Genomic DNA, 26,360 nt, shown 5'->3' with positions numbered 1-26,360 from the left:
GGCCTTTCTTCTCCTTCCCTCATTTGTAAGAAATGGAAACTTTCACAGTGTTTAATGGGCTTCTTCACATGTTATTTCACGGACCATTAACATAACTGGATAATAAAATTGATGGCTAAAATCCCCTACCTACTCCATGCAAGAGGCGAATGTGCAGTGCTGGTGATTAACCTCAGAAGGTGAAGGGCCAGGCAGGAGGAAAGCCACTGGCACAAATTGGGGATGGCGCTGAAGAACAGTTAGTGGCGCTCTGCCCACCTAGGGAAGAAAATAATTATCGAAGTAGCTGTGGTGTAGGTCCTACACTCATGGCCTAAGCCTTCCCATGATGTGGGGACAACATTGCCCTCACCTGGAGAGGAAAATACCTTTTGAGGCAGAGCATGTGCTGTGCCCATCAGTGTGAGTAGTGTGTGGAGGGGATGGGGCACAGCCATTCAAAGTCTTTTCATTCAGGAAACAATCTGAGACAAAAATGAAGAAGAGGGATGGAGAGATGACTCAGCAGCGGAGGAACTTGCTTCGCAATCATGAAGACAAGAGTTCCAGTCCAGGCATCCACAAAACAAACTGGGCCTCCCATGCACACCTGTAACTTCAGCTCCATGTGGGGCAGATATGGGACCATGACTGATGCTTGCTGGGGGCTTCCAGCCTAGCTGAGAAAATCAGAGTCTCAGATTCATGGAGTAATGTTGCTTCAAAAGTGATAGGAAGAGTGATGAAGGAGGACCCTGGGTGTCCTCGTGGTGTGTGTGTGTGTGTGTGTGTGTGTGTGTGTGTGTGTGTGTGTGACTGTACACATAAATAAATCTTTAGAGAGCAAAAAGGAGAGAATGAAAGAGGAGGAAAAGGAGAAAAAGAGAAAGAGAGGAGAGAGAGAGAGATTCTTTTGTCTCTCATTTTTGGTGGTTTCAGTCTAAGGTTTGGTGCAGCCATAGCTGTGACCCTCTCTGACCCTGTGATTCCCCCACACCTGACCTTTGGTACCTGATCATCTTCCTCCATCAGCACCTTAGTATGACCACACTCTCCTCCTACTCCTCCTGTCTCATCTCCATCTTCACGCTCTTTCCACTCTCTCTTTCCATCTGGTCCTTCATTGTGGCTTTTTAAACAACCTTTAATGCAGCCACGTGTTCCACACACATGCCCAAGTGTCTTCTGCTTCCTTGACTTTGATTACTCTGTAGCTGTCTCTTGTAACAGATCTGGCTTCCTTTTGCTTCTTCCAAGTTGAAACATTCCATTGCCAGCTGCCAAGAAGAATCACATCTGGACCCCAAGGTATTGGTATTTTTTTCCTGTGTCTTTCCCTAAGGCTTCATAGAACGTGTGTGTGCGCGCGTGTGTGCACGCGCACAAGCATGCATGTGTACATGTGTGTGCTAATGTGCATGCACACGCATGTGAGCATGGGTGCACGTGTGCTGCTGCAGATGGAACTCCTGACCTCTCTCATGCCAAGTGACAAGAGCTCTACCACTGAACTATACCCAAGGACCCAGATTTCAAACCTGTCACGCTCTTACCGTATTTCTACAGCAAACACTCTTGAAAGAAAGGATGTTGTCTCATTTAGCTTTAATATCCTCACAGCCTCTCAAAATGACAGGTATTCAGCACAGAACAGGCATTTTAGAAAAAAAAATCACCGTTAAATACATTGATAATGGCTGGTAGAAAGATGAGAAGTGGAGACCCACACCAGGCAACAAGGTGACCTTGGGCATGAATTCTGGGGGCAACAGGAGTTAGCGGTTTGATATCATTTTAGATCAAGGTTGGGATAATTTTCTCTAAAGGGCTGGATACCAAACAGTTTAAGATCTGCAGGCCATTCTGTCTCTGCCCTAGCTTACCCAGCTTTGTCCTCGCAACCTTCCTGGAAGAATGAAGATAATCCAAATGAACACTCGTGTTTTTCAGACTGTTGAAACAGTGGACCCCTCAAATTAGAAATTCCCTAGAAGCTTCATGCTGGGGTTGGGGACAGGGAAAAGCTGAAGCCCTGGTGCATGTCTGGGAGGCGCTCATCTCCAGGAAGAGATGTCACACGGTTCTCTCAACTTGTCAGGCCACCTGCAGGAGAGCCTGGCCCTGAGAGAACGAGGCTGTGCAGGGCACACCGCTCACTTCCTATTGCAATCTAAACATCACAACAACACCTACAAGATGGCCTTGGGGATGGCGAGGAGGTCACTGGACCTCTTTGTTCCTCCTCCCAGTGTGGCCATGTTGAATAAAATGATTTTTTTCTGCTTTTCATTGTTATCTCAACTGGCTTATTGGGGATGGGTGGCCAAGTCTAACTTGTTAGGACGGCCAGAGGCTAAGCTCTGATGCGAAGTCCAGTTATAGGGTTGCAGAATGAAAGCGGTCACAGGTTCTAGGTGACAGACATGGGTGTGTTCCAATACAACTTTATTTATACACACTAAGTTCTGAATGTCATACAATTTTCCAATAGCACAAAATACTATACTTTAAAATTTTCTCTTCACCACTGAAAACTTTGAAAACTATCATCAACTCACTGGCTGTAGGAAAATGGGTGGGTGGATTTGGCTCTCGGGCCATAGTTTGCCAAGCCCTTATTTAGAACAATAATTAAAATGTTGCAATTAAAGAAGATTCACATCAAAGTTTTTATGTTGGTCAAAAGGACAATGATTGAGTAAATTATAGTACAATTACTTGTGAAATTCTTTATAGCCAATTAAAATAGCATAAAGGTTGTGGGGCAACATAGAAAATGCTATGATAAATTGCAAGTTGAAAAAGCAGACTCCAAAATTATGTGTGTTCTGATTCTAACTATGTTGAATGAATCTTAAATAAACTCTGTGCAAATTATGTATGCACAAGACTGAAAGGGAAAATGAAAGCTGTTTGATTTGTATGGAGTTGGGACTGTGGGTAATTTGTTTTTACTTAAGCGTGAGGATCAAACTGCCTTCTGAAATTCTCAGGTTGTGTGACATGATTTCCAAGGATGTTCGACTCGAGTTATAGTCATCACGGAAGAGAAGAAGGAGATGTGATGGAGGTTGGTTGGAGGTCAGCAGAGTGTTAAGTGGTACTGCAGTTCATCATCGCTGTGACAAACGGTTCTACACTTAACGTCCTAAAAGGACACCACTGTATACAGTATGCTCACGGGTTCTCTGTGCCAGAAATTCAATCAGGGCCCAGTAGCAAAGGTATGTCTGTAGCCTGTGATGTTGGTGGCCTCAGGTGGGAAGACCTGAATGACGACTCCATTGGGTGCCTGGACGAGGAGAACTCTGAGGATGGGGAGTTCGTTCCCTAAGGCTGTCAAGGTTAAAGTGCCACAAACCAGGTGGATGGATGCAGACTCTCATGGCTCTGGAGGCTAAAATCTCAGGCCAGGTGGTTGGTAGAGATGATTTCTTTTAAGGGATGTGGGAGAGAATTGTTACAGGCTTCTCTTTAAGCTCCTGAATGTTTTCTGGTGCCCTTCAGCACGCCACAGCTCACAGAGGAATCCCCCTGATTTCTGAACTTATTTTTTCATGCTGCCCTCTCTGCCTATTTCGCTAACTACGTATCTGAATTCATCACTAAAAAGTAATTAACTGGGGATGAGAGATGGCTCAGTGGTTAAGAGCACATGCTGTTCTTAGAGAGGACCTGGGTTCAGTTCCCAGCACCCACATGGAAACTCACAACTGCCTGTAACTCCAAGATCTGACACCCTCATTCAAATGTGCATGCAGGCAGGCAAAACACCAATGCACATAAAATAAAAAATAATTAATTCATGTTCGGTCCTTTGAGACAGAGTCTCACTATGTAGCAAAGGTTGTCATGGAACTCATCACATTCACAGGAAGCCTCCTGCTTTAGCCCCCACCTCCCAGTGCTGGGAATACAGGTATGAGCCAATACATCCACGTTAGTTCTCCCCCTTTCTAAGACCTCCAACTCTATTGGATTAGGGTCTACGACACTGACCTCATCTTCACTTGAGCTTCTGATAAGGCCCTGTTTCCAAACAAGGCCACATTCACTGCATGACGGTTAGGTTTTTCTTGTCAACTCGACTGGGCTTGGAGTCTCCTAGAAGATTGAGGCACACCTCTGGATGTGTCTGTGAGGTAATTCGGAGATTAGCTGAGGGGTGTGACTCATCCTGAATGCAGGTGGCACCATCCCGTGTGCTGGGAACTTGCTGGAATAAAAAGGGGAAAGGAGGAAGTGAACTGAGTACCACATGTGTCTCCCCCTCTGCGTTCTGGTCCAGTGAAATGTGAACATGCAGCCACTGCATGATCCTACCGTGTCACCACAACACCAGCCCCCACCCATGTGGACTCTTAAAACTGTGAGCCAAGGTAACTATCCACTAAAGGGTGCTTTAGCAAGGAACAAGAAAAGAAACCAATAGACATCGGTATTGGGGATTTGGACTTAAGTATTTGGGGGAGATACAGTCAATTCTATAGCAGCTGGGTTCAGTGGAGATGGCCCAACAGAGTGTCTGTACAGATTGCGTATGCATACCACAGCCTATGTCTCCCTGCCTGGCATAGGAACCTTAATGAGCTACCTTTTGAAGTTGTACTCAGTTGATAGAAACATTTGCAAGGCTGCCTGTGCTCTAGTTTCATTCTGTTGCTGGGATTAAACACTTTGACCAAAAGTCATTTGGCAGGGGATGTCATTTGGCTTTATTCTTCCAGGTCGTAATCCATCACCAAGGGAACTCAGGGCAAGAACTCATGGCAGGAACCATGAAGGAAGACCACTTGCTGGCTTGCTCTCTGGCTCTTCCATTACCTCGTTCTTAATTAGTTTCTTAAAATATAACTCAGGACCACCTGCCCCAGAATGGCACAGCCCACAGTGGGTTGAGACCTCCAACATCAATCAATCACCAAGACAGTGATTTCTCAGAGACATACCCAGAGACCAACCTGATGAAGAAATTATCAACTGAGACTTTTCAGCAGACTTTAGGTTGTGAGCAGTTAATGCTTACCGAGAGTCCCTGATTCAAGATAGGGATGGTAGCCTCATTTCTGCATGGGAGAAGTATCCAAGTATTTTCAGAACAATTTTAGGCAGACAACAAAATGGAGAGGAAAACGCAGAGATGCCCATATGCTCCCACGCCTACTCTTACACAGCCTCCTCTACAGTCACCATCTTCCACCAGGGTGTACATTTGCAAAAGCAGATGAACCCGATGGCACACCATCTCCACCCAAACCCTCACATTGTTGCTTGGGCTTGTTCCTGATGTCCATTCTTTTGGTATGGACAAATGTGCGACGGTGTGGATTCACCATTATGGTACCCTACGGACTCTTTTTACTGCCCTAAAATATTCCTCTTGGAAGCCATCTTACGAGATTGCCACAAGTAACGATTTCCAGCATAGGATTTGTGTGCCCACTGGGAATCCATTGTTGGCTTATTAAACATCTGTGATGCCATGGAAGCTAAGCAATGAGCTGTCTGAGACCATGTCCTTTGTTTCTGCAGGACTTCCTGATCCTCGATTTCACGCTACGCTCTCAAGGGTCTTTGACCCACAAATGATGGAGTTCTGAAAAATCGAGTCCACCTGCTGCTCCCAAACAGAACAAAGCATGCCTTCCTCTAACCCAGAAAACAGTTTCTATCTAGCTTGGCATCAATGACAGCCTTTCTCCTTCCCCCAGGCAGTGCCTGCCATCTGGCAGATTGTATTGTTCCATGACCCCAGTGTCCTTGAAGCTGTTCAGCAGCCCTAGAGTGGTCCCAGAATGCTCTAGCTTCTCACTGGACAGTGAAGGGTTTGAAAAGGATTTTGTTTCCACTCCCTGGATTTGGGAAGCTGTGTGATGTTCCACCCACGTGCCAGGGCAGCTTAGGAGAGTCAATGGCCCCAGCACTCAGCCCCTCCCTGGATGGATCACGTTTGTATTATCTGGGTGCATGACTATCCTGCTGCCTATCACGTGCCCCCGAGAGCAAGAATCTATCCTATTGTTCCTCTTGTTAAAAATACTTAGTCTTGCTGTGTGTGTGTTAATTTCTAACATGGTTAGCACTTTAAAAATATCAAAACTAAGTTGCTGCAGGTCAGCTCAGATTGCTGGGACCTGGTGCTAGTTATATACATGGTTAGAACCAAGGCCTTGGTAAAAGGTCTCATTTGGGGGAAAGACGTCAGCTACAAGTGGACAGTAGTGGAACAAGATTTGTAGATTGACAGGGAGACTTGGGGAGTGGGACCTAAAGCCTTCCCAGTTGTCACTAGTAATCAATGGGAAAGGCTGAACGTGAATCATGGCTCGTATCTATTAGCTATGAGAGGGGTGGTCAGCAGCCTGGGGAAGCTGCTGGCCCTAAACCTAGATGGTAAGGTTGGTATCTAGCGTGTCCCCCGATTGCCTGTGTGACCATAGGCATTCATAGACTTCCTGGGATCCCAGCTTCCTCCTCTGTCAAACGCCAACCCTTTGCCCGCCAGCCTCTTCAGTGGGCTTGCTCTTGCCCAGTACTGTTGTAGGGACTGTACTAGTGTTTGCACATGCCCTTAACTGTGGGTTCTTTTGTCTTGTGTGTGTGTGTGTGTGTGTGTGTGTGTGTGTGTGTGTATTTTTAGGTCCTTATCATGACTCTGCATGATAAGGTCGTGTTACCACCCCATTTACCAACAATACAGCAGAAACAACAAGTGGGTAACTCTCTCATGGTCACTGTCACAGGGTTTCTATTGCAGTGAAGGGATGCTATGACCATGGCAACTCTTATAAAGGAAAACATTTAATTGAGGTGGCAACTTACAGCTTCAAAGGTTTAGTTCATCATCATCATGGGGAGAGCACAGTGGCTGGGAGTACGGTGGCATGCAGCTGGACACAGTGCTAGAGAATTCTATATCTTGATCCAAAGGCAACAGGAAATGAACTGAGTCACTGAGAGTGACTTGAGCATATATGAGATCTCCAAGGCCACCCCGGCATAACACTCTGCCTCCAACACGGCTATACCTACTTCAACAAAACCACGCCTCCTAATAGTGCCACTCCATTTAGGGGCCATTTTCTTTCAAACCAGCACAACCACTTCACTGCCAAATGGTGTAACTGGGATGCAAACCAGGTGGTCTTGTTCCACAAGGGAAGCAACTTCTTCTTCCTTATGCTGCCATGGCCAAATGCACAGACCAAACAACCATAAACTGAATGCCCTAAAACCATGCAACAGAACCAAATACCCTTTGTTTCTGCAAAGCATTTGATCACAGTTATGTAAGAGTCATGAACACAAGGACACAGACACAACACATGCACATCTGGGTTCCTAGCACAGGCTTCTTACTATAACTGGAGAGATGGAGGCACTAGAGGTCAAAAATACCTCTTCTTCCTTCTTTTCTTTCTTATTTTTGGTACCAAGGATCAGTTCCGGAGCCCCACACATTCTAGGGAAGTGCTCTACTGCTGGACCAGACGTCTGCTCTTACAGCAGGCAGCATCCCTCTTGGCAGCCGCTGTACGGACAGAGAATATGCCTGACGACAGGAGGGTACCTAGCTATAGTGCTTTCCTTGATGCTCTGACCAGATACCTGATGTGAAGCAGCTTAAGGGACAAGGGGCTTATTTTGTCTCACGCTTTAAGAAGGGATAGGTCATCGTGGGAAGGACTGGAGGCAGGAGTTTCTCCGCATCCAAAGTCAGGAAATTGAGAGTAGACAGGATGTGGGGCAGGCTGTAGCAGTTCAAGGCTCTCCCTCGGTAACTCACTTCTGCCAGTAAGGCTCCTTCTCCTAAGGATTTGACAACCTTCCAAAACAATGCCACCGGCCAGGGACTAAGTGTTCACAAGCTCGAGCCTGGCGGGGACATTTCACATTCAAACCACAGCACTAATGCTGCAGGGTTCTTTGGCTTCCTTCCCGCCGGTGCCTGCTCTACTTACCCCCTTGTGGAATAACATCCAACCAAAAGCTCAAGAGACAGCGCGAAGAAGCAATTGGCAGAGATTCCATTCAGGAGGCTGGTGAGTACCATGTGGCCTGCTGGTGCCCCTCCCTCTGGGAGTGTCAGGGTCTGCATAGCTATAAGCCATCTATTGTGAGGTCAGTATAGTGCTACAGATACACACATGCACACACACACACACACACACACACCCTCCATGCCATCTTGATAAAAGTGAGAATGTGTGAAATAAAGTTACTGTTCCCTTCTTCAGCCATTGGAAGTCTGCTTTTTCCTCCAGGGACATTTTTGAGTCTGATTCCAAGAATATGCTTGGAGTTTATTAAGTCTTTCCAACAAACACGGGCAAAGAGAAGGCAGTAAAACAATGCATAGATCTGAGGGCTAGAGAAACGCTGGCTCCAGTGAAATCTGGGGGTGTGGAGCAAAGGTTCCACATGAAGACAGAAGGAGCTGGGTTAATCCTTGAATGGGCAGTTCAAGCTTTAACAAGGAAGCCCACTACTGACAAGAGATCAGAGTCCAAAGGAAGACCTGGAGGTTTCCTTTAGGCCCTTCAGGAAGGAGATATTAAAGAAGGTGAGTGGGGAGGAAAGAGGCAAAGTGGAAAGATAAAGACAACATAGGATAGTCTGCAAGACCTGCTTATTGGATGAGACCCCTAGTAAAACAGAGGACCCGTGCTAAATGAGGCTTTTTATGCAGAGAAGTGCTGGGTTCAATTTTCGTTGTTGTTGTTTAACTAGGCTTGCTCCGGCTACATTATTGAGGACACCTTAGAAAAGGACAACGGTGGGGACAGGGAGACTGCCTAGGAGGCTGCAGTTCTGGTGAGAGACGTGAAGGGATCAAAAGGTATTTAGGAGCAAACCTGGCCGGCTCGGGTAAGGGTCAGAAGAGAACAGGCCAAGGTTGTTACTCTGTTTCAGGTTTGAGCAGCTGGGCGGAGGCAGCGCACAAGCTTGAGGGCAGAAAGGGAAGTGCTGGAGGGATGACGATCTGCTGTAGACGGTGGAGGGTTGTGGCAGAATGCTTCACGGCAACACTGAGGGAGTTCCAGATGTGGCTTCACCCCCTCCGTCAGCTACCCTCACGAGAGTCCTGAACTCAGAACGCAGGGAAAGAGGCAGCAGAACCCGTAGTCTCATGGTGCTGATGACATCAGCAGCTGTTGGAGACTCTCGCTCCAACTGTCCTGGCCAGAGCTGCACAAATGTTCCATCTGAACTCAGCCCCTAGTTGAGAAAGCAGGTTTCTCCTTCCCCAACTTCCTGCTTATATCAGAGAGAACACCTCCCTTCAAGGGTAAATTCTGCAGGATTGCTCTGGGATCCATTCCTGGACAAGGCCTAGGGCTTTCCCTGTTCTTTTCAACTGGTTCTGAACATGAGCCCCCCATCCTCCACCAGAAGTCATTGTATGTTAAAAATGCCTACAGTGGTCTGTGTGGTTGCCAACTCAAACTCCACAGACATACACATTGTGAGTTTGGTGAACTCTAAGACAGCCAAGTATCTACCCAGGGAGGATAGAAGAATCTGATTTAGGAGAGTGGACCAGCCTGCCAGGGGAGTTGTTAGTACATAGACTCTACAGGTTGTGGTCATCCGCAGAGATATAGCCGGGGAAGAATTTGAAAGGTAAGAAATCGGAGCCTGGACCTGAAGTCTTGGACATAGCTATCTCTTAATTTAAACAATTACTTATTATACTTTATATAGATGAGAATTTTGCTTGCATGTATGTATGTACACCATGTGCCGCATGCCTGGTGCCCTTAGAGGTCAGAAGGTGTCCAGTTCCCTGGAGTTACGGATGCTTGTGAGCCACCGTGCCCGTGCCAGGACTAAACACGGGTCCTCTACAAACGCAGGAAATGCTCTTAACCACTGGGCTGTCTTTTCAAACCCTGGACACAGATTTTGAAGTGATAGTGAGAAAGGCAAGCTGGCCCTTACAGGGAGGCGGTCAATGCAGGCAGTCAAATGGGGGTGGTTGGTGTCGCAGAAACAGCGGTAGGTGCGGTTCTCTGAGACTGGATCAATATAACAAATGCTTGCAAGAGGCCAGGCAAGCTGAGCCCTGGTCCTCATCATGAAGTCTTGTTTCAGTGCCCTAGGAAAGGGCCATTTTGATTCAGCCATGGCAACAGGGTTAAGATAGAAAGGATCCAGCAGCAAGGGAGTGATAACGAATGGAGACCATGCACGAAGGCAGCCAAGGAGCTCTGGCCATGCTTGGAGGTGATGTAGGATTTAGGGAGAGAAGTCTTATTTCTAAATCCTTAGGCAAGCTAAGTCACACTCCAGCATGAAGCATTAATTAATAAGGCACTGGGTGGAGTGGTGTTGTATTTCATCCAAACAGTGATCATTTCCACGTGGGAGAAAGAAGCATACATTTGAATGAGGATGACATGAATCTAGGAGGTGAGAGAGAAGGAAAACAAAGGAGACAAAAGCTTTTAATGCTTTATTTGCTGTAGAAGAGGGGCTGGGACCACAGATGGTGGGTATGTGGTCTGAGAGAGGGGAAAGAGCCCCTTTTCTGCTATCCCAGGAGGGAGCATGGGATACAGAAGGTAGGTGTTTCAGGAATTAGCTATTGTGGGTAGGGGTTTGGAGACATACAGGTTGGTGGCGCCCACTCTTTTTTCTGTAGTCATACAGTTCTCTTTCTGGTTTTGTGCAGGTTAGAGGTCAGGGTCTTCTGGGGAGTGGAAAAGCTTTCAATGGTTATCCTGGGGATTGGAAGAGCCAACTCGCTAGATCGCCATCATTGCTGGGAATCAGCTTGGAATTAATGACCAGGACTTGATGGCAGCACCTATCTGTTGAACAGTGAAATCGTTCCCGGCAATCTAACAGGCTCTTAGAGGGAGCTGTTTCTAAAAACTACTGTCTCTTCACTTGGGCCCACAAGGTAAAGAAGCAGGATAAAGGTTGGCACTCTTACCTTGATTTTGTGTCTTAGACTCCTGTGTGTCCCTGCTTAGGTACGTCCATCACCTAGAGAAATGGGTGCCTGCTTAATCTACGTCGCCCTCCTTCAAGGCTGGAAGGACAGAGCTAAGCCATTGTCCTGAATGTGAAGTCACCCTGGACCGAGGGAACGGCAGAGCCTTGTAGGACAGACCACCTCTGAGAAGAAGGCAATTGGCTATGAAGGCAAGCTTTACCTTGAAGCATGAATAGTTATCTTCCAGGAGCTGTCTGGCCCAGCGAGTAAAAAGGACTTCCTTGGATTGCTTTCAGATCTAGAACTGAGATAGCGATTATCAGACCATCTCAACCAGGACTACTTAACTAATCCTGTTCCCTGTCCCAGCTCTTCCTCTCTTTAAGCCTAAAACTCAGGTCAGTTCCCTGAAGGTCGATTTGGGGGACCGCTGAACCCCTTTCTCTGTTCTTCCCGATGGATTGGTTAAATCCCCACTTGTCACTGTCACTTGCTCTTGAATTGATGTATCAGGATGGGTGGCCAAGCCTAACCTGTTAGAGCCCCTGGAGACAAGGCTGTTGCCCTAAAGCTGGCGACAGCAGGACTTGACACCTGTTCTCTGGCAGGGAGCCAGTAATCAGCTCTAGTCATCCGGCTTGGGGTGTGCTCTGCTTGCTATGATGGAAGGACAAAAGATACATGAAAGCCACAAGAGACCAATCCAGGTGTTCTCATGGCTGTGGTGTTTGGAAGCAGGTAAGGCTGGTTTGGGTTATCACAATGATGAGAAATAACTATACGGGTCTGGGACATGAAGTAGCCTGCAGCGTTTAGAAAGAAATCTTACTACAGATAATCATCTGCACATTACCAGTCACAGCCATCGATGGAGAAACCATGAGCTCTAATTAGTTCAAATAGAGGGAGGAATATCAAAAGGTGGGGAGACAGGCAGGTCAAAGGGCAGAATGACCTGAGCTAAAGTGAGAAAGATTGGACCGAAGAGGAGAGACCGGGTGTGCGAGACAGTTGAGCTAAATGCTCCCATGAAGAGAGACTTCCCCGCTTAGTCCTCTGAAAACAAAAGCCGAGATGGTACTCCATGTGCAGAGACTTCGCATAGAGCAGACAGCACAGGAGGGTGTGTTGGGAAAGTGTGTTGGTGGTTAGCTCAGATTGGGATGAGGGACTGACATACTTGAGAAGGGAAAGGGAGGGCAAGGCAGGAGTACAAGGCTGAAAAGGAGTCCCAGAGCAAAGAAGATCATCACCAGTAGAGTCCCATCGAGGGCAGGAAGGCCAAGCTCTGAGTGTTGTGAAGGGGTGCCAGAGCGAGGCACCTGCAGGGCTGCCACATCTGGGTGTCTAGTCTTACGAAAGAAGTTCAGGCTCCAAGAGAGAATGTTGCTGGGCACTCAGGTCCATAATCCCATTGCCTGAGTTTCCCTATGTCCCAAAGATATTAGGAAACGGAAATTGTTTTTTTAAAAACATGGATTTATTTTCAATTCAACCAAAGAAGAAAGTCAAGTCCAGTTCCCATGGCCATGACCCCTGTTCCTTGTTTCCGTGGCCATCTTATGGTTTAGAGAAAACTAGCCCTAGCATGTGTGTAGATTTAGCTGTGAGACAGCTAATAGGCATGTTCTACCTTTGGGTGTTGTGAAAGACATCATCTATTAAATTCGTGTTCAAGAGGTGATCAAGTATCAAAAAATATTTACAAAATAAAAACTCATAATGTTTTAAGTTTGTTTTGTGTTAGGCCCTATTCATAACTGTCCTGAGCCACGTGTGGCAGGCTGTAAACATCTGGGCTTTATCAGGTCTTTTCCTGGGGGATGGTGACCTTGGGCCCAAGTTGCCTTGGTTCCTTTTGTGTACCTCTGGCTGTCTTGTAACTCTGTAGACCATGCTGGCCTTGAACTCAGAGAGCTCTGCCTGTCTCTGCCTACCTGAGTGTTGGGATTAAAGGTGTGTGCCACTACCACCCTGGGCCGCCACCACTCAGCTCCCTGTTAGTTTTTTTATTCAAGTCTGGGTTGAGAGAAAGAGAACCTTTAATATCCTTGAAAAGGAAAGAGCCTTTTTTCCACTTTTAAAATGGGGGTGAGGCCCTCATCCATTCTGGATCTGGCAGAGTTCTTAGTTCATGGGTTTATTCTGTGAAAGACTTGAAATTCTGGCTTCTGAATCTTTCCTTTGGACATCAGCTTCAGTTGTCTCCTGCATGCCTGATAAACACACTATGCTATCTCTCTGCTAAACTACATACATTCTCATGGTTCCTCACAATTTTCTACAAATTATCAAACGACCACCAGCATGCTAGTCATGAAATGTGACCTCTGCCTCCTGGTTTGGCTGAACTGTAAATTTAGAACCATGTTTCTTTACCAAGTTCTGTCTCCTAATTTCTTTGGAACATGGGGAAACTGAGGCAATGGGTTTGTTGACTGTCCAGCGGTGTTCTCTCTTAGATATTAGATTACTCACATGCAAGACCAGACACCCCTAGAGGAATGAGTGGGTACAAGTGAAAGGCACAATTGTGTGATTGCTGAAGGGCTGGGCACAGCATCTTTCAGAGTCTTCCCATGGACTGTGTTCTGACACCTTGACCATCCAACCTGTCATGCGAAAGTTTGTCAATGACCTGGTGTGTAGCTATCCAGACACTATAAACAGCACAGCCCAGGAATGACACCTGCCTGAGTGTCAGAGTTCAGCTGCAGCGACTCCCTGGGGACAGTAAGGAAACCGCTGTTAAATGGGAGTGACGATCAATGGCTCCCATTCTGTGGGTCCCTGGGAGATTAAAAGACATTTCAGGAGGAGGCTCGCTCAGGACAGGGTCTGCAAAGGGTACGTGGTATGTGTGAGTCACTTCTAGTTTGACACTTCTGCCCCTTTCTGTTGTCGTCAAGGTGAACAGAGCTATGCTCCAATAGCTGGACTGTTTCCGCTTTCCATATTATACTCAGTGGCCCCCAGTGTGATAAACCCTTACTTTATTCTGCTTTGTAAATATTCTTTATCTTTATTACTTTATTTATTTATTGTGTGTGTGTGTGTGTATGTACACGCACAAATTTAGGCCAAAGGACAACTTGGAGGGGTGGTTCCCACCATGTGGGTCCCAGGGATTGAACTAGGTCATCAGGGTTGGTGACAGGCACCTTTATCCTCTGTGCCATCTCCTCGGCCCATCTTACCATATAAATCTCCTAGTAGCACATCAAGCATCCACTTCTCTCCGTTCTCCAGACAGATCAAGGTGAAACGAGGCAACTGCTGCCCCACAGACGCTGTCAGAGACTCCTGGGTGGGAGCAAGAAAGGGGGTGCACTCGAGCAGGAGCAGGCTGGGTTGCACCAATCTACATAAATATCACCCTGGATCCACGTCTTCTCTGCCAGGAAGCAGAAGCAGCTTGCTTCCCTCTCGGAACAAAGCCTGTGCTTGTGCGAATGTCTCTAGAGAGAAATGTGTTTGTACATTAGGCTGGTAATTAAAGGCTCCCAATAAGCCCAGTCTCATTACTCAACTTAAAGAGCTGCCTACATGGTGCCTGGCACTATGTCAAGTGTCTGTTTGTGCAATAGTCAGGGTGAGCTGTGCGGCTGCTGGAGGAGGGCCCATGTGTGTGGAGAGCTCTGCTTCTAGGTCTTGTGTATGGTGGGCTGAAGGGATAGGAGCAAGACCCTACACCTTCCAGGCTTTTCTACTCTCCTTTTCCAAATATTTCAATAGGATCCTAGGATGGAGCCACTGTCTAGTCTGCTGTCTGGTTCACTGAACATTAACGTTGCTATAGACAATTGTCAGGAGTTTCAGACTTCACAGTTCCCAGGCAGAGAGAAAGTGCCTATCCCTCTTGTCAGGATGCAGGGTTCATCTGAGCCAAGGTCAGATACGGGAAAGACGATCACTTCAGTTCCTTCTGCACAAAGCTGAATGTGCTTTCTGTTTCTTTCTTTCTACAAACATTGTCTGTCTGTCTTCTTTTTCTCTTTCCTTCCTTCCATCCACTCTTCTTTCCTTCCTTCCTTCCTTCCTTCCTTCCTTCCTTCCTTCCTTCCTTCCTTCCTTCCTTCCTTCCTTCCTCTTTCTCTGTCTCTCCGTCTCTCCGTCTCTCCGTCTCTCCGTCTCTCTGTCTCTCTGTCTCTGTCTCTCTCTCTCTCTCTGTATGTGTGTGTGTGTGTGTGTGTGTGTGTATGTGTGTTACTTTTCTTTTCCTTTCTTTTCTTTAGTAGGCTGTGTACTCCAATCCAGCCTTGAACTCCTTAATATTACTTAGGGTTTAGGATGACCTTCAACACCTGATTCTCCTGACTCCACTTCCCAAGTACTGGGATAACAGGTATAAGCCACCATATCTGGCTCAAATATTTCTTATTAATCCCTTCCATTGGCTAAGAGAACACTTAGCCTTGTAAACGGTTTTCTATTTTGAAAAGCATGTTCACTGTATCTATTTTTTTTTTTTACCATCTTATCCAGATCAGGGGTAATAGTCAAAGTAGCCATTATCACTCCCACAGCAGCTGATTTTTATTGGCAGATTTCTTTGTACCAGGGACTATTTTAGTTCAGCTGAGGGGACAGTGGACATAGAGAAGCCAGAGGCCAGAGCATGAACCTGATCTTGCTCTGCAAACATTGCATTACAGGGGTTTGCTGGGGGAACTCAGGAGGCACATATTCGTTGGCTCCTTGTATCCAAAAGCTGATTTTGGAGTAATGGCTCTTGCAGAGGACTAAGGCCAGTTCTCAGCACTTATGTTAGGCAGCCTACAACTGCCAGTAATTCTGGTTCCAAGACATCTGATGCCCTCTACTGGCCTCTACAGGCATTACACTCACATGCAAAAATCCAGATACATACATACATACAATTTTAAAATAAAATATTTTAAAACATAAAAGCTAATTTTAATTTTTTCCATTTTTCTTTTCATGGTTTTCAAGGCTTTCTGTGGTTGTTCATCCTCTGAATTATTCTGGGAAAGGACAAATCACTATAATAATATCCATTAACACCAATGGAACACAACTGCTACATACTGTGTCGGTAACAAGAAACTTCTAGAGTCTCTAATTTAATTATCTCAACAGCCCAATAAAACAGGTATAGTTTTTTATTCCTATTCTCCATAGGAGACAGAGCAATAGGCTAAGTGGCCTGCCTGAGAGCTCAGAGCTGGCAAGTGAAGGGCTGAGAAACCTAACTCCATGCTCATGGTCTAAACCACCAGGTGGACCACAACCTTCCTCTGTTTCAGCTTAAACCTCAATTGACTTCAGCCATCCTGAAGCCTCTTTGCTCTGTATGAAGATATGGGAGACTCAAAGAGGTCAAGTGGCCTCTTAAGGAAGCCATGGTTTAGACATCAGTGTCCATGCTGACAATCTAAGTCTAGAATTAACAAAAAAAAAAAAAAAACAACCCAGCATGTCATAAAGGTATATTACAGAATTAAATATATATTTAACATTATCACTTAAATATTACATATGCTCATTAAATGTTATACACACACACAGCACACACACAATTTCCCTCTGTCTTTTTTGAGACAGAGTCTCACTATTTAGCTCAGGGTGACTTCAGACTCCAGATCCTCTTGTCTCAGCCTCCAGGTTGCTGGGATTACAGTCGTGTGCTATATGATATTGACCTGCAACTCTTCTTTATTAAGCCTTTTGCAGTTAGGGAGCCAATAATTATATCTCAATAACTTTCTTACCGTAGAAATGTTTATTTTTCTGTATAACCCAGACACTCAGTTGTTTGGCCTGCTTCCTCATCCTTTGGCCAGCTGTTCTTCAGGCCTTAGAGACTTCACCTCCAGAGGGTGGAGTCCACGTTTCCAGGCTCTGCCTTGACTTCTGCTGCCCTCCCTGTGCAACCTGTTAGAATTATTTTACAATTAAAGGAGCCTCTGAGCTTTTCTTGGGAGCTCAAGCCTGGCTTGTGTTTGGGGCAGGGATGGGCAGAGTTTCCTACCAATAGTTTACCCTGGAGGATAGAATGCAGCGCAATACCACATGGAACAGTGAGGCAAACGGTCCACGTGGACCTGTAATGAACTCTTCCTGGCACAGAAGAAAAGTTGCTCAAGCTGAGGCCCTCGAGAGTTCCCAAGGGAGTTTAGGTTGTGATATAGATGGATGGAATTACCCCTGGAGATTTTCATCCACCATCGTTCTGTCTTGAGAGAAGATCTCAAGTATTCCAACCTAGCCCGTTCCCCCAATTCTGTGAAGCCAAGGACGACCTTGAACTTTAGATTCTCCTCCTCCTCCAGCTCCCAAGCTATGGGTATGCATTGACACATCTGGGTTCTATTGTGGTCGTGGAGACGGACCTCACGCTTAGCAGACATTCTGCCAACCAGGCTCTACCACCCCTTTTGTGGGCATGGATGAAGCTTTATTTATTTCTAACTTGACTGGATGAAACACTATCTAAGTCTGCATGGCAGCGACAAAGGGCTTTCCTTTTTAGAGGAGGATGTCTTCTATGCTACCTGCACACTGCAACAACCAGCCCTGCCCACTGAGGTAGCTTATGAAGTTCAGGGAGTCAGGGCAAGTGCACATGCCACGTTCTACAGAGGCCAGGCATTTCCAGATCATCACAGGGGATATGATTGCTGAAGACACGATGCTGTGGGACTTGAAATGTCACAAGTATTTCAGTGAGCTTATGAAAATGATCTTGACGGCGCATGTGCCAGAAGGGAGCCCCTTTTTATACATACACATAATACAACACTCATAAACTCTCTCTGTCACACACAAATACACACAAACCTCTCTCATAGACACACTCACAAACTTCTGTCTCACACACATACACACACTCACAAACTCTGACACACACACATACACATACAAACTCTCATATACACACTCACAAACTTCTCTGTCTCACACACACACTCACACACATACACACACTCACAAACTCTGACACACACACATACACATACAAACTCTCATATACACACTCACAAACTTTTCTCTGTCTCTCTCTCTAACACACACACACACACACACACACACACACACACACACACACGCCCTTATAGACACAGAAGTAACCAAATCTTCAGAAAGTTTGCTGTACTACATGCGACTTCATTCTAGAACCCCTAGTTCTCCACATCGTGACACCCCCTTAACCCCCACACTCTGTGCTTTTAAGCTCTGATGTTGTTACTCTGAGAACTGAGAGGTAGCAATTGGTCACTCAGGGTTGGAGACAAGTTCTCTGCCAGTGTCCTAGAGATTCTAATTAGGTAACATTGAGGACCCAAAGGAAATGTTAACCCCACTGACTGAGGGCAAGTAAGGCCAGGTTTGCGCAGATCCTATTGTTTGTAAGAGATCTGATAACAATGAAGGTGTTGAAGAGCTCTCTCTAAATGAGACTTCCCAGCCAAGGGTTACTTTCCCTACCTTCCCTTCCTCCCATGGGTCCCAACCGTACCTCTCTACTGGCTTATAATCCACACAGGAGCACTGAGCCCCTCTGTTGAAGTAAGGAGAGCATATTGAGTTGATTATTTTATAATTAAAGAAAGCTCTGGGGGAGAGATTTTGCCCAGGAGCCCAGCATTGCAAACTGGGTCACCACACACTGGAGTCCCCATCCATCTTCAACACCAGGAAATACCAAGCAGGTCCAAGGTTCTTTCTTTACTTCCCAGTTGGCTTTTCCAATGATTTGCTTGCATCTAGAGAGACTCCATAATGCATCTTGTTTACGCCTGTCCACGTTTCTCCAACTGCCAAACTGCTGTGAGAGAAGAACCTACAGATCAGGAAACTTCTGGATGTCTGTGACTCTCAGTCCCAGGAAACCCAAGAAGCTTTCCAAACCCCAGACGCCCTGGCTCACGCCAAGCTGAATTGTATCTAAATCTCTGCTTTCTTTCCGAGAATTCCTTGTGGTGATTTTAGAAGACAACCAGGGCTCCTGCTTCCTGGTACTGGATCTCAGAGCCTGCTCCTGACCCAGCCTTGCCTGGGAGCTTGTTTGAAAGGCGGGTACCCAGGCACCACACAGGATTCGTGCAATCAGAGAATTCGCATTGGCCTAGCATGAGTTAATTCTAACCTGCCACAAACTCTGAAATTAGTGGGGGTGGGGGTGGGTAATATTTATTTTTCTTTTTAATCATGTGTATGTGTCTGTGGGAGAGCCCCCCTCCCCAGGCCTGAGGCATTAGACAACCCCTTCCCCGAAGCTGGAGGCAGTTGTCAGATACTCAGCAAGGGTGCCGGAATCGAACTCAGGTCCTCTGAAAGAGCAATGTGCTCTTAACTATGGAGCCATTTCTCCAGCCCCCAGGTAGGACTCTAACATTCAGTGGCTCTCTAAGAACTGGTGATACCCCTCCAAGGTAAAGACACACAGAGATAAGCATAATTGAGGCATCTTACTGTCAGATCTTTGCGGTGCCTGTTTTGTATCCATCCCCCAAGGGCATATAACTCTAGCGCTGTCCTAGACTTACAGCCAACTTGAATTCCAGGAACAGCCAGGTCGTCTGGGATGGGTCACTTCCTAGACTGTAGGCTAGTATCTGTTCCAGCCTTAAGCATGAGTTCCAGAGGCTCCTGCGACGTCAGGAAGGAAGGCTTTCCTAATAGTGGACAGGCAGTGTGGCTCAGGTGGGCCTTTCTCATTTATAATATTTTACAGCTGGGCATCGGACCAGCATGGCACGAGAGCTGACTGAGTGCAGAGAAGTGACTTTATAAACTTAATAGAGTTTCTTCTCTCTCTTTCCTTATTGGCTGAGTAATCAGGAGGGTTCAATCTAAGATGTCACCTGCATCTCACCTTTCCCTCGGCCACTTATCTTTGTCTATTTCTTAACAAAGACTGTGAGTGAGTTTGTTGCCCTGTTTTTCATCCTGACTTTATTTTAAAGCTCATCAGGTACTTGGCCTTGTCACATCTGCAAGAAAGTTTGGCGCTCTCTCTCTCTCTCTCTCTCTCTCTCTCTCTCTCTCTCTCTCTCTCTCTCTCTCCATTTCTCCATATACACACAGATGTTAAACAGTTGGCTTTTTCTTCTACTTTTCTTAGTAGCAGAAAAAAATCTCAATTCCCACTGCCTGGGAGCTCCTGGGAGTAAAATGCTAAACCCTAACCCACCTGGGATGCAAACTCAGAAGCCAATTTCCACAGAACAAAATAACCTCAGGAAGGATGAAGGCAAACTACCTTCTCCCCTATAACGAAGGTGCGTGCTTTAGCATTGTTTGCTGGGGTGAACCTTTCTAGTCTTTACCTGTTGTTTCTGTATCCATTTAGCTTAACACTGCCAGGAAACACAAAAAGTACTCCTCAACAAACCCTAATTAGATAGCAGGTTGGCGTTCCCTAGAGAAACCTCTGATGCCGGGGGTGAAGTGTTTATTATGTGGGGTAGAGGACAGTCATTCTAAATTTCCTCTAGTTAAACAGAGCTGAGGTAAAAACCGACCTGGAGAAAGCAGAGCTGAGATGATGCTGGGCAGCAGGAAGAAACAAAGACGACCCGCTCTGACCTATGACCTCCAGAGAGTTGTTTAAGTTTCAGGATCCGAGATCTTTGGGATCAGAGGTTACTGGGACGATCAGGGACGATTCCTTCCGTATTGAGGGAACTCAAGGATGTGTCCTCCACCAAAAGGAAAAGTCCTTAGATCAATCCCATCCAATAGCTTGATAAAGCAAAATAAAAGTGTAAGAATACAAATTATGTGACAAAGCAAAACAAAAACAATGGGCAAAGCAAGCAAGGCCCAAAGAGGGGTTCAGGAATTCCAACCAAGTGCAATCAGATAGCATTTACAGAAAATGAGAGGCGAGAGTTAGAAAGCCATCAATTGGCTACAGTCTTGTCCATACACCAGTCAATTGGTTGCAGCTTAACTGGTTCGTTTCGTAAACGTAATCAATTGCTTAGCTGCAGAGCCTTCTGCAACCAACCATACCCAGTGGTTTGGTCTCTTGAACCCATGGCCTCCTGTAATTCTTCCTCAATGTCTTCAATTTTCAGAAGGAAGTCACAGAGAAAGAAGACAAAAGAACTGCCGTTGCCATGTGTTTAAAGGGCTCTAACAATTTGCTTATCCAGAATGCTACTTTTCCAAAGTCAGCAAAAGTATAGTAGGCACCACAGCCCAGCACAGCTGCCAACAGGCAGAGTTCTCGCCTCGCTTAGGGACCTTTAGTCATATAAAGCTGGATCCCTGACTTTGAAGTCAAAAAGAAATTCAGGATGAGCCTGTAGGGGCAGAGTTTGAGATTATTAAAGGGAGATTTTAAAACATAGATTTAATGTACAGGTTAATAGAAAGAACTGTAGCTGGACCGAATAAGACATACCCAAGGGCATGCCTATGGACTTCTCAAAGGTGGGTTTATCTTTCTTACAGTAGCCATATGTAGGGTTTTTCTGGACCCTGGAGTTGTGTCTTCAAAGGCTTGCTAAGGAATTCAAATAATAATAAAGAGGTAATAAAGTGTTTCCCCTGGTTTTTTGGATAGGATTATAGTCTATTAAACAACATCCTATATCACAGTGGTTCAGGAAGTTAGGATGTTTTCACTGTAACAAGATAATAGTTTTGTTTGTGATGCAGCCAGAAAACATCTGGGCAAAGACTAAGACCCTGTGTGCTGAGGCCTGCCTTGTGGCGTAATGCTGTTTAAACAATCTGACTTGAAAAACCACGGTAGAGGAAGTACTGTTTCTACGTAGGCAACCTTCACAGTGAACGGTGTGTGCAGGAATTCTTGACTAGCTGGTGAGGTTTCAGACTCTGGACTCTAGAGTGTGGGGCCCCTTTCCCTTCCCCTTTCTCCCTAATTTCCTTTGCCTTTCTCTCCCACCTCAAAAGTCAAGCCTGTCAGGTCTACCAGATGATATTCTAACACCTGATGGTACCTTAACCTTTAATGCACTTTGATGCTCATAGCAATACTGCAAAGGAAGTGTCTTTGGTCCCCATTTCCAAAGTGAAGACCATGTGGTTTGCAAACGGCTTTAAGAGCTGCAAGCTGGATGACAGACTGACATTCTAATGCAGATGTGCCCAGCCTCCAGGCCTTCTTGGGCTTTCTTGGTCCGGCAGGGTGCAACGTGAAGCTTAGACCATGTGGTCTAAGAGACAAATATGTGTCCTTCCCTGAGGTTCTAGCCACTGCTGCCTCCCCTCATCCCCTCATCACGCTCAGCATCTACCCTCCTCCTTCTGAAGACGTTCTCCACGTATTTAGGGTGAAATACACAGTGTACAGACAAAAACCAGCATTTGCATTCCTTACCATCCTGAAAGAGTCTCTGTAATGGTTCCCCTTTGGCCAGTCTGTCAGCTGAAGGCATTCAAAGGTCAAGTTCCAATCCATGCTAACCCTCTTTCCCGCAGTGCAGCTCAGACTACAACTTTTGGTGAGTTGTCTCCTGTAAATGCTGTTTCAATTGGCCATTGAGGCCTCTGTGCCCATGAGCTGAGGAGCAGTCCAGTCTATGGCAGAACACATTACAGCTATTAAATGAAATAGCTAGCTTATAGGGAGATGGGGAAAGTTATCAGACAATTCCAGATTGAGAAACATCAGAAAACACTAGTGTGCTACTACCCAAGGGTCAAGAGGGAGGAGAATAATCACTTGTTGAAATTATAGTCTGAGGCAGGCCCGTAATTCCAGCAGTTGGAAGGGCGGGTCAGGATTTCAAGGTCACCCTCCTGTACTCACAGGAATGAGGTCAGGGCCAGCCTGAAGGAAACCCTTTCTCAAAACAAACAAACAAGCAAAAACAACCCAAAAACCAATAACAAAATAAAGGACTCACTGTGTAGCCAAGACTGGCCTCAAACGTTCAGCCTTTCAGCTTTGGCCTCCTCAACGCTGGGACTGCAGGCAGAAGCCACCATGCTTGGCTGCTCCACACTTTTTTGTCTATAGATAAATGAGAGCATCAGATGTCTACTGAGGGAATGGATGACAATATCAGCCCACTTTAAAGCCATTAGAAGTCCTTCCCAAGGGTGACACTCATCCCCGTTCAAAAATAATAGCGTGCTTTTGACACCAGGGTTTAGTTGATTGGTATAGAACGGCAAACCCAAACAAAACAAGTAAGACAGACATTTAGTTCTTTCTCGGTCAAGGCAAACTTTTTGAATGTTGGGACAGAGGTAGTGTGGCGACAGAAAGTATCAAGTACTCAACCTTTTCTTGGTTTGTAATTTTCTTGTCGCCAACCCTGTCACCCATGGCGCTTGTTCCTAAGCTACTCAGCGGCTCCACATGGCTGCCGGAGCTCCAGCAAGTGCATCCCAATCCAGCAGTAGAGAGCAAAAGGTCAGAGCTAAAGGGATTCCCTTCCTTTTAGAAAGCCTTGGACATGCTGAGGCTCTGTCTCAGAGAGGGGACATGATAGGCGTTGGGTTGAGCAGCTTCATTTTCTTTTTCAGTTGGGCTACGTGCTATGCTTTGGAAGCTCTTATCTCATTTCCCTACAAGAGAGAAATTTGGTTCATTTCATCTAGTTATTAAGCTAATGCTAACTACTTCCTTCCTCCGACATAACTGCCATTTTAGAAATAGGACCCCAACCAAACTAATTAGACAAAAATGATTTTCAATAAACGCACACTTGCATCTAATGACTATCTTTACTTCTTTGGCTGTTCATAATCCATATGTTTGTGTGTGTGTGTCTGCATGGACAAGTGCACACGAGCACAGATATCTGCAGAGGCCAGAGGCGTCAGATCCCCTGGAGCGAGAGTGTGAGCTCCCAGATGTGGCTGCCGAGAAGCAAGACAGGGGCTTCTATGAGAGCAGTATTTACTCTTTCAATCGTAAGGGCTGAGCCATCTCTCCAGCCCTGGCTTCTTTCTTTTTCTTTTACTTTTTGTTTTCTCTTTTTGGATCTGGGGAGGTTCAAGACAGGGTTTCCTTGTGTAGCCCTAGCTGTCCTGTTTCTGGAACTAGCTCTGTAGACCAGGGTGGCCTGGAACTCAGAGATGCCCTCTGCCTCTGCCTCTTGAGTGCTAGAATTGAAGCCAGCCCTGGCTTCTTAAAGTTCACAAGAAGGTCATCACTACTCTTGCAACTTCTCTGTTCCCCTGGCTCTCAGTCCCATCAGCTGAGATTCAAACTGAGAACCAGAACTGCCGGGGTGACATAGACTAAGGGATTTATTTGTTCTAGAGAATTGGATTTTGCCTCCTGTGGGCATCTGGTGTTAGAGTCTAATGACAGCAAGGTAGTGGGCCAAGATGACACAATACGGAGCTAGAGAGAGCAGCACGGCCTGGAATCTCTACCCACCTCGCTGTTTCCAGTTCTGGCTGGAATCCTCTCATTGTGACACTCTGGCCAGGGTCTGAGAGCTGCAACAGCAGGCATCTGGCTGTGTCTCCACACAGTCTCCATGAACCAGCAGACTAACAGTGGGCCCTGGTTGCCATGGTGATTCTGCTCCCACCTTTAAATCTGTCCCTTTTAAAATCTATTGCAAAATGTCTCTTTGGCTTCCTTTGCTGAGAACCACGTAGAAGAATCAGGAGTTCAAGGCCAGTGTGGGCTACATGAGACCCTATTTCAAAATAACAAAAGCATTCTCTGGTGAGGAAGAACAAACCCAATCCAATAGTCGATGGGTAAAAGGACAAACCCAGTCATTCTGAATCTCTAAAAGCGTGGAAAGGGGGGGTGGGCAGTGGGGAGCAAAATTGGCAAGACACTACAAAATCTGGGTGGGCCAAACCCAGAGCAAACCCAGGCTGGAATCGAGTCCCCAAAAGATGGAGATGCCATCGTTCAGGTGGAAGTTCCCATGAAAGTCCAAGTACAGAAGCCAATGGCATCAGGGGACCTCAGGCAGCAATCTAGGACAGGTCAGTTTCCTTGCTGGAGTCTTCTTGCCTCCCTGTGTTCCATACAGACCTTCCTTCAAGATATGTGAGATACTTCTATCCCTTGTCCAAGCACAGGAGACAATCTTAGTGGCCTTGATGGGGTTATCATCCTTCATCCCGCTTAAAAATTCCAACGGAAGAAGAAAAAGGCCTTTAAACAGCGCCAGCAGACGCCTTGACTATATACATGGAGAGGGGGGTATGGGCAATTGGTCATTCTTGGTGACTCTAATGACGTCAATGCTAACCATTCAAGGTTCTCCCATCTCTTACTGTTGACCCCCTCCCAAAGTAATTGCTAAAGAAATTTAGCCTGCTTGGCACCTTTTCCAGGAAACCTTGTGATAAGACAGATATGAAAAACTTCTCAGCCCTGTTCTCCTAGTAACTTCTACCCTCCTTTCAAAAGCCCCAGCTGTCCAGGACCCAGTGCCAGCTGCTCCCTTTGTTGTGGTCTGGTCCTGGACCAAGGGGGCTCTTTCTCTAGAGCTGCCCTGCCCTGCCCTCCTTCTTTCACACCTTCCTAGCTCTACTGAGGCCCAAAGGCCCCATTCGCTTGCTCAACCTTCCTGGTTGGCCTGCTGCCTTAGATAAGACTTATCACGTTGCTCATTACAGATGGCCCAACGTTACTGTTTACTTTGTTTTATGAGGCAAACCTTTGGTGAATAAAGGACAGGGGGAGTGAGAAGACACAGCAATGAGGGTTTCATGGTGAGAGGGGGCATAGTCAGAGCTTTCATCCTGTATCCTTAAAGCCAATGGCCAGGAAGTTTATTCCCTTCATCCACAGGAGGAGAGGCTCTGTCACAACATTTCTCCTGTGTGGATTCTCATGCCAGCCCTGTGGGGCTCTTCATTAAATCAGAAGCTGCTGTGGAGGGGCATGGCTGTGTTGGAGCCCGACATTCTGCATGTCTAACAATCTCCCAAGGGACAGCAGTGATGCTCATCTATGAACCCATGGTGAGGGCAAAGATGTGTGGCACCTGAGTAAGCTTTAACTGCTGGGGTTTCTGTTGGGGTCGTGACCATTGCTATTGTCCCATCAATGCTGTGTCTTTTCCAAATTCATATGCTGGAACCCTGGTCTCAGCTGTGGCTCTGAGGAAGGAACTAAGGTTAAAAGAGATAAGAGAGAGCACACTCACTATTTCTCTCTCTCTCTCTCTCTCTCTCTCTCTCTCTCTCTCTCTCTCTCTCTCTCACACACACACACACACACACACACACACACACACACACACACACACTCCAGAAGTGAAGAGAGAAGGTCATGGTAAGAAAATGGCCCTGAAATGAGCCCTCACGTGAACCCAACCACCCTGCCTTCTTGATTCTGAAATTTGTAGCCCTCAGAATTTTAAGAAAGAAAAATCTGTTACCGAAGCCACCCAGCCTGTGTCTTTTTGTTGTGTGGTTCTTGTTAACTAATCCAGCTACTATGGTTCCCAACCGGGTGTTCCAGGAATTGGCCAACAGCAATCTCAAAGACTAAATAAGGTATCCAATTTTT

Source organism: Microtus pennsylvanicus, chromosome 4 (assembly GCF_037038515.1).
Source record: "Microtus pennsylvanicus isolate mMicPen1 chromosome 4, mMicPen1.hap1, whole genome shotgun sequence".
In the NCBI taxonomy this organism is placed as follows: domain Eukaryota; kingdom Metazoa; phylum Chordata; class Mammalia; order Rodentia; family Cricetidae; genus Microtus; species Microtus pennsylvanicus.
This window is presented reverse-complemented; position numbering follows the sequence as displayed.